At 38.1% G+C, this 9,686-nt stretch overlaps 2 protein-coding genes across 2 annotated transcripts in view; both read left to right on the top strand.

The window, feature by feature from the left end:
- The window catches only part of LOC134815899 (cilia- and flagella-associated protein 53-like), an 889,273-nt gene that overhangs the window by 545,783 nt on the left and 333,804 nt on the right, over positions 1 to 9,686 (top strand). The gene's annotated exons all lie outside the window — the stretch shown is intronic.
- The window catches only part of LOC134815896 (probable ubiquitin carboxyl-terminal hydrolase MINDY-4), a 623,521-nt gene that overhangs the window by 551,512 nt on the left and 62,323 nt on the right, over positions 1 to 9,686 (top strand). The window lies entirely within an intron of this gene.

Here is a 9,686-nt window from a genome sequence, read left to right as displayed (position 1 = left end):
CATTCAACCAACTCATGGGCCAAAATCCAAAATCGAGCAAATCCGGTGCGCATGCCCAAACATGGTCACATGGTCCCCGGCTCACAACTGAGTCATTCCCCGTCCAATCTTGATGAAATTCGTATGCGGGTTCGGGGGACTGCTAGCTGCAGGTGGAGCACCTGAGGTCTGGTTTTTGGGCATGTTCAGGGTATTTGGCTGGATTGGGACTGGTTTGGACCAGGTGTGGGCGTGGCTGCCGCGCGGGTACCGTTTGGCGGTTGGGGTCTGGGGCCCCCTCAGGGGTTCGGTTGCCGATCCTGGTTTGTTGGACAACCGCCACCCCGAAACCAAGCTTCACAAAAAAATCAGGGTGAACCCCCCTTTGCTCTTGCTGTGGCAGTAAATTTTGTAGGGTCTAGTGTTTTATCGGATAGCAAACCGGCTAGGTCAGTAATATTTTTGGGATGGAAGTTAAATTTTTCTCTAACTGAGGAGTAGAGTAAACAGTCAGTTAGAACATGAATTTCGTCCTCAATAGGCTTAAGCCCCTTGCTGAAAAAGCAGAAAGTGCACCATCGATGTTCTCTTGGTACTAGGGGGGTTTCGTAACGGCCCCTCTCAATGTAAAGATTGTGGCAGCTAATACGAAACCTTGTTAAGCTTTTCCGAGCATCAGGGATCTTAACCACTCCTAAGTATGTTTCTGGTTCAAAATCATGTTTAATTTGATTGTAGAATTCTAATTTAGGTGAGGATGCCTTGGCAGTCTATTACTACTATACACAATAGTTGCCCCTAGCAGCCCAAATTTGCACTCCTCATTTCTAGAATTCATTCCTTAAAACATGTTTTTCCTCATTGCACCCTCTTTGACTTTGAGATCTATTCGAATATAAATACCATCCGATGACAAATTTTGAAATTACGATAACAATTTAAAAGTTTTATAGTTAAAAACGCCGAAACCTGATCTGAGGGCTTTCAAGCCCGTAGTACAATCATGACTATCAAGTATGTGACTAAATAAGTGTGAGCTGCTGCAACTGGACTACTGCAATTGAACGTTATTTGGAGTCCAAGCATCTTTTAGGTCAGCTGCCTGTGATTGTATTAGTAGAGCTTTGGGTCTTAATTTTATCAGGTTACCAGAATTTTCTAGGCTAATGCTGGAAGTGAGAATTGTTTTATGGACATTGTTCCAAAGCTTGGTCGTATTATACAAAAAGGTATTTCATTTATATTGAAGAATGACATACTGAAGCTTCTTTAAATTATTTTTTATTCCTATTGTATTGCTGTGTAAGTTTGATTCTAATTCTGATTCTAATGACCGTCAGACGTAAATTTTCCAAATAATTTATTATTAAATAAAAAGTTCTACACAAGGGATAGTTAAAAACAACGCCCAAGTCTAATATTTCCCTAAAATAAATAACTAAACATCAAAACTTCGTTTAATTGTAATTTATGCCACTATCTCTTGTCATGAGCTAAATTACGGAGATAATACAGATCAAATATATTATTCATATAAATATTTCTTTTACATAAATCATGCACAATCAGCGAAAATAAATTGCTTTGGGGTGTTCCTCTTCTCCCTGGTAAGTCCAGTATAAAAATGGCAAAAAGGAAGAAAACGCTGATCCTTCAACAGGACCCCGCAAAACATGTTTTAACATTCTCCACCGACTATGGACTACGGGACAATTGTTCTGACTATGGTTCAGCATCAGCGTTTATACAAGTTTTTGTTGGAGATGACTCAAATTTTTTTTAAATTCTTTGGGTGTGAAATTAATTTAAATCGGTGTATTTTTGGACACTGATTCCGAAACAGGCTAGTAAAAATGATTTTTTTCAATTTTAGGGAGGGACCAAAAGGAGAGGGGGGCACCAACAGGGGGGGCACCTTTTCGGCAGGGGGGTGCCAACAGGCAACGTTACGCCAATGGGCTTAGACATAAAATTCTTCTACATCGTACTTTTATTTAATTAAATTTTTTCAATTGCAAGAGTTTCTGTTTTACAATTGTTTAAAAAAGTAAAAATGAATTTGATTGTTTAGGGCTCGGGTTAGGGTTAGGGTTGTGGAAAGGGTTATGGTTAGCTTCGGGGTTGCTCTAACCAGAGCCCTCTCGCTTGCAGTAGCGCGCGACCGCCGTATCTACTTGTGAAACAAGCGCGTCACGCAGTACGCGTAGACACATGGCTATGTGAAGCTTCGGGGTTATGGTAAGGGTTAGGTATGTAAAACCGTTTTGTACGGCTGCAAAACCATAAAAACCAAAGTTACGTGAAATTTTTGGGCGAGCGAATTAGTTTAAGAGCAATTAAATTGTTATTAATAAATACCAAAATTTAGAACTTGTTTTCCTGAACACTAAAACTTATTTTCCTTTAAAACGACCTCTAGCGTGGCTCTGAATAATTATTTGGAACCCTAACCCTCTGATTTAACGGGTGATACTATATTTGTTTCAAACAGGAATAGTAAGTAAGTAAGTGAAAATTATGACATAACATCATCACAAGTGTCTACAAAATATTATTGCACTAAATAGAAAAATAATTTAAATAAATATATTTTTCCATCAACATTAATAATTTATCAAATTCAATTTTATTAATTGATAAAATCTAATACATTATATATAAATAATTCATTAAAACTTCCCAGTGGAATAAAGATTTACAAAACGCTTCTTTGCCACAAAAGGATGAAATCAAAAATATTCATTATGTCTCTCCTTATTGCTTAAATAACTGGGTCCTTCAATTTTCCCTAAAACTTCATTTGAAACATTCCAAAAATAAAAATCATTTACATTGTTTTTAGAAATCATTTCTTTCTTAAATCCTTCTAATCTAACTTTAAAACTTAAAACTGTCGAGCAGTTCTTGACATCTGGAGGAAGTTTGTTCCAATAAGGAATGACTCGCTCCGGAAGAAAAGAAACGAACAAGAATTTAGCTAGATCTCATATATATGCTCATGTATATCTTATATATATTTCATGTATATCTCATATATGCTACAACTGACGCAGAACCGCGTACTGCACAGTACTTCATGCTTGATCAGTGGTACCGATGTTCACAGAGGCGCGCGCTCAATCACAAATCATGAGTTCGCGGTTTTTGGAATCTCTCTGTTCACTGTTATTTGTTATTGGCATTGCAGTGTTCACAGCCTGTACTGCGTTCACATAGCCATGTGTATACGCGTACTGCGTGACGCGCTTGGATGAGTGGGGAAGTTATATTTGATGAGAAGATTAAAGATGTTGGTGCACCAAGGAAGGTTAACGGGTGATACTCGTAAAATACCTGTCGACGAGTCCAACTCCGCGCGCGTCCTGGTAGGTTGTAAACCTACAACAAGGAAGGCCCAGCATAATCTGCTCGTGAAATGCAGCGGAGAGAAGTTCATTTTCAGTGCTTTCAAGGCGACTACAGACTATAGAAATCTGTTGCAAGTTTGCAGGCTTGCTCTAACCAGAGCCCTCTCGCTTGCAGTAGCGCGCGACCGCCTTGTGAAACAAGCGCGTCACGCAGTATGCGTAGGCACATGGCTATGTGAATTTGCAGGCTTCAAAGAAAAGGGGGTGGCGCCCACTTTCGCCCCAGCAGCCTATATTTAATGCTTTTGAATGGACAGACAAAGACCACTTGATAAATTTAAGGTGGAATCTTTCATAGTGGTCTTGTGAGATGTACTTGAGAGTATGCTGGGGGTTGACTTTGCTATTTGTTTTGGAGAGGTATCTCATTGTTTTTGAGTGGGGACATAAGATTTGGCAGCCATAGAGCAGGATCGGTTTTATTAGAGAGTCAAATAGCCTTAATACAAGCCATCAGCTCAGTATTTGCTGCTGTAAAAGATCCATTTCTGTGGTATAATTGTAATATCCTACAAAGTCAGCATGCTATATTATCTCGCAAAACTCGTTTAATATCTTGACAATATTTAAAGTTTATGGTTTTAGGTTTAGACGCGGCGCACCGCTTATATGTTATAGCCTCTTCATTTTCTGTTTTCAGCGCTGTGTTGCTACACGCTGTATAGCATGTGGGTCAAGCGCGGTGCCGCGTCTAAGCAGCAAAAGAGTTATTTATTTTAAAATTTATTTTTGTATCTCAAAAATGATGTAAAGTTTTTAATATGACGTAGAATTAAAGCTATTTCCGTACAGCCTAAGTATGCTCGTTAGAAAAATTATGAACATGCTAGCTTTCTTTATTTTTGTTAGTCGGTTGACATCTTGGGTTGTACTGGATGTAACAAGTTTATTATCGGATGTCTACTTACTGAAAGGGTTGCCAGACTTGTAAATAGGAGTAATGATACTGGTGTGCCATGGATAGTAACCGGAGACCAGTGAGTGGTTGAAGTTTTTGAGGATGGCTTTGAGACAAAGCGGAGATAGGCTCAGTGGCGTAACTTAGGGACCCGCAGACCCCGCTGTGCGGGGGGGGGCGCCGTATAAGGGGGGCGCAATTTTCCTGAATTTTAGGCCCTTTCACTGAAAAAACGTCTTGTTTGTGTATTTCCCTGTCCAATTTAGCGTTCGGCCGACGCGAAAAAAATATTTGGGGTACCCTTTTTTGCTTCAGGGGGCGCAAAAAGCTGTAGGGGGGCGAGAAAAAAAAGTACCCGACCTTTTTTTTTTTTTTTTTTTTTTAAGGGACAAAAAATTTTAGGGGGGCGCTTTTCGTCACTGAGCGGGGGGGGGGCGCCAACAAGCAAAGTTTCGCCACTGGATAGGCTCTGAAGCATCTCATTGGATATCAAGTTGTTTGAGCAACTTTTACCTTTTTTGAGATTTTTGATGGCGGAGGTCACTTCAGATTCTGACATGAGCTTGTTTAGGATATCCAGATCTGGTGGTTCAGGGTAATGTTTGTTATTGTTGTGAGTGGATCTGGCTCCGGGTCTGGTTTTTTATAAAATTGTAATTTTAGGAAATTTTAATTTATATCAGCACCTGTTTTTACTGGTACACTGGAGTAATTTTACTGAGCGTAACTTCTAACACAATACTATTTCATTCTATAATCACTCTTCAGTGTCGGCGGGCATGCGCCCTGTCTAAATGGCTTCCTAAATTTATGCTTGAGAGTCTCAATGCTCAAGAAAGTTGATACACGTTGTATGCCTCTCTCGTGCACGCTTTTTTGACTCAATGCAAATTTTTGACTCAAAAATCTATCTCTAAAATTGTCTCTAAATTAGTCTCTACATTGTATCTAAATAACAAACAAAGTTCCACTGTTAGGTCGTTGGGTAAATCGTTTCCGGCTTCCTGCTATCACTGTTATATACCCATTAATAGATATATAAAGCGTATATTATTGCCCACGTTAAGGGGCCTGTTAATAATTTATTAAATTATTAGCTATTTTAGATTTAATAATAATAAAAACCCATTAATAGATGTATTGTTGTATGAACAAAATCTGTAAAACAAAATACTTTATTACATAATCAAAAATCCATATTAAACCGATTCCAAATAAATACCTAATAAATAACAATCGGCCTTTATAGATCAGTCAATGAGTGCCCGATTAAAATAATTCATTCTAATTCTGGTATGACTTATTATCACCACTCATTTAAGGAATATGTCAATAATATTCATGTTCATTTTTGCATTTATTTGATAATTTGACAGAGCTAAATTGTATACAAATATTGTATTTGGCCATTCAAATTACATTCGCCCTGAAAAAATTCATTTCAAGAGTTCAATTAAGGTGTCGTATTACATCAATTTTGCTAACGAGATGCATAGTCTTCACGGTTAATGTCCCATTGGGTGGGACACTGGCATGACTAAGTAACTTCTAATTCTTTTAAATCTGAGGCATATATAATTGATGTATCGAAAAGATATTCCCTTTTTTACCACCTTACCATTCTGATTGATTTTGCACATGACTGACATGTTTTAACTGGAGAAGGGGTTCCCACAGTGGTAGTTTTATAAACCACTTTTAATTTATTGACCTATTATACTTAGTGGTAGTTTTATAGACCACATTTAATTTATTAACTTATCATACTTAGTATTTTTTTTTGGTGACTGTATCACCCAGTTTTAACATTTGATAATTGTACAGTTTATTGACGACACATTGACTGAATGTTATTTTATATTCTAATTTATATTCTAGATATTTTATTTATTTTACAACAGACGACAACTTCCTGTTTTTTCTTCTATATTAGTTACTCATATCTCTTGTACAGACTTTTTTACAAGGACATTGACAAATGATACTCACATTAGGCATTCATTATTGCATCTAAATTATTTCACTTGCATTAGGCTTAGAAATTTATTCTCTGGTCAACAGATTTCAAATGTTTAATTAATTTGTAGTATGACAGTAAGGTATATAAGAAGTTATTTAATTTTGCTTGGGCTATTATATTGACTAGGTATTGAGGTTTAATGATGATATGGAATTTGAATTCTATATAAATTTACACTATGTGGTTGGGGCATTTTGCATAGTAAATATGGTTACTACTCATATATATCATACAGGGTGGCCCATAAGTGACTACCCACACGCAACCTCTTAATAACTCACGTAATTCGTCTCCAAATTGCACCAAAATTTCAGAGATTATAGATATGGGTCAAACTTAGATTTCCTGAAAGTTTCGTAAGCCACGCCCAATTACAGTGGGCGTGGCGTGACACTCCCTCTTTTTCACTATTGTCTTCATAAAATGAGAACGCTTTAAGCTAAGAACTCAAACTTTTTTGCACACATTTGGCTTGATAATTGAAAACTTTTCCCAAAGTTTCAAGTTCATTGGTTAAAATATGGCTAAGTTATGACCATTTCAAAACTCATCGGATACGTGATCCGAGCACTCAGTCAGTGATCTCGTCACTTGGTTAATGGCCTGTTTGGCTCACATGCACCGCTTGATTGGTTGCAGCCTGCTTATGGGCCGGCCTATACAGCTGACAGCACCTAAAACGCTATCACACGAATTTATGGTGGTGTCACCATTTCAGGGCTTGTTAGCCCTGCTAGTCACAGGTTCCTTACAATCAATAAAAAGGAATGAACCATCCATTGAATCATCGAAAATGGTTCACTATCCTCCCTTTACTGCAGAACAACGATTGTTCGTCTACCTGAAGAAATAAAATGGGGTGTTCTACCCTCAGATTAAACGACAATTTCAGATGAAATTCAACCGACCACCCCCTTGCCTGAAAAGCTGCTTTGACATTCATCACAAGATCAAGCGAAGAGTCGGCAGAAGATCCCTACTTTGAGGTTGATTTCATTTATTGATTTATCCTAAAAATTTGTGTTTTCCTTTCTAGCAAAGTCATCATCGGTATCCAATCAAAGCCTAATGAACCTCATTAATACACGCTAACGCCTTACTCTTGATCAGATTGGGTGACGAGATCACTAATTGAGTGCAAATATCACTGACTGAGTGCTCGGATCACATATCCGATGGATTTTAATATGGTCATAACTCAGCCAATGAACTTGAAACTTTGGGAAAAGTTTTCAATTATCAAGCCAAATGTGTGCAAAAAAGTTTGAGTTCTTAGCTTAAAGCGTTCTCATTTTATGAAGACAATAGTGAAAAAGAGGGAGTGTCACGCCACGCCCACTGTAATTGGGCGTGGCTTACGAAACTTTCAGGAAATCTAAGTTTGACCCATATCTATAATCTCTGAAATTTTGGTGCAATTTGGAGACGAATTACGTGAGTTATTAAGAGGTTGCGTGTGGGTAGTCACTTATGGGCCACCCTGTATTATTTGATTGGTATTCGATTTCTGATTATTTCTCTAGGAATATGATTATTATATCTCAATTTGGCTTTAGGTAGGGTGCCCCGCTAAAAGAACTGGATTCTTCCAGGAAGCATCCCGTGCACAGAGCTTGGTCTACATATATATATTAAATTATTAACCATTCATTCTGTATGTGCACGAAAATTTATTTCAATCAATCAATGACTGAGAAAAGTTACTGAACTTCCAGAATCTACCAGAGCATCAAGCTCTCTCCCATTGACAAGGACTTTGGTAATGCTCTTAGACAAGCATGGTGGCAGCTGCTACGAATTTATTATCATGATTAGCACAGCCTTCGGAATCTGACACCGATTCAGTGTTATTAACAATCGCATTAAGGGATGAACCTTGCTTTAAATATGATTGAGCCTGGACCTTTGCTGCCTCTAGCCCTCTAGCTAAGGAATAAATATCAGTCTTCTCACTTTCTAATAGCTGTTGACGGATATCAGAAGACTGTAAGCCAGCTATGAAAGACTCTCGTATAGCTTGACTCTGGTGTTAAGCCTGATCTACAGCGCTAAAATCGCAGTCCTTGGCCAGAAATTTTTGATAATACACGTCTACTGTTTGGGAGTCTTGCTTGCACGTATTCAGGAAGTGCCACGCAAATATAATGTTCTTCTTTAGATTGAACACAATAAAGATCCAATGCCTCTATAGATTTTACATAGTCTGCGGCTTCTGAGATGTAGGCATATAATACCTACGTGCTGACATAGTTAAATAATAGGTCTAGTTTACTAGCCTCCGATACACTGTCGATCGATGCGATGAACTTTTGGAAGCGTGACTTCCAATGCAGCCATTCTTAATTTCCATTGGGTGAAGTCGGGTCCAAGTTGAACGTCTCCAGCTGCACTGAAGTAGCTTATCCATTGTAATATTACCTCAGTGACTTCAACTGAACTAAGTGAAACGATCTTATTCACAATGACTTAAAGTCACTGAGGGAAAAGAGATAACATTCTGAAACAGTTTATAAAGTTATAACATTAGGGGGGGGCCAATGGCATAAATGGAGAAAATGGAGAATTACTCATAGGTTTTTCCATTTTCTCCATAGAAATAGTCTCCATTTTATGCCATTTTATGCCATTTTATGCCATTGAAAACCTGAAAAATTTAGAATTTCGAGAAAAATTATTTAAAAAAAAGATATTTTCGGCCAATAATGAACAGAGTATCATGAAACATGGAGAAAAGTGGTTTTCAGAAAAACTTTGAAAAATGTTGACTTAGAAAATGTTCGGTCCGAGTCATTTTCGATACGTACCTCCCGTATCGAGAGCTCCCGATTCCGAGCTCGTGTTGCAAAGGGGAGGCCTGCCTTCCGAGATCGCATTACCTCGAGTCCAAAATTGTGTATCGAGGGGAAGGTGTGGACTTCGAAAAACCGAAAAAATATTTTCGGCAAATAATGAACAGAGTAGCATGAAACGTGGAGAAAAGCGGTTTTCAGAAAAAATTTGAAAAAATTTTGACCGAAAAAATATTTTCGGCTTAAAATGAACAAGGTAGCATGAAACGTGGAGAAAAGTGTTTTTCAGAAAAACTTTGAAAAATTTTGACTTAGAAATTACCCCTCGGTACACAATTTTGGACTCGAGGCTTCCCCCTGGTAATGCGATCTCGGAAGGCAGGCCTCCCCTTTGCAACACGAGCTCGGAATCGGGAGCTCTCGATACGAGAGGTACGTATCGAGAATGACTCGGGCCGAAAATTTTCTAAGTCAAAATTTTTCAAAGTTTTTCTAAAAACCACTTTTCTCCACGTTTCATGCTACCCTCTTCATTATAAGCCGAAAATATTTTTTTGGTTTTTCGGTTTATCGAAGTCTGCACCTACCCCTCG

The sequence above is a fragment of the Bolinopsis microptera genome, chromosome 5, assembly GCF_026151205.1.
Source record: "Bolinopsis microptera isolate Bmic1 chromosome 5, MBARI_Bmic_1.0, whole genome shotgun sequence".
In the NCBI taxonomy this organism is placed as follows: domain Eukaryota; kingdom Metazoa; phylum Ctenophora; class Tentaculata; order Lobata; family Bolinopsidae; genus Bolinopsis; species Bolinopsis microptera.
Note: the sequence above shows the minus strand (reverse complement) of the source record. Positions and strands in the feature narration are given on the sequence as shown.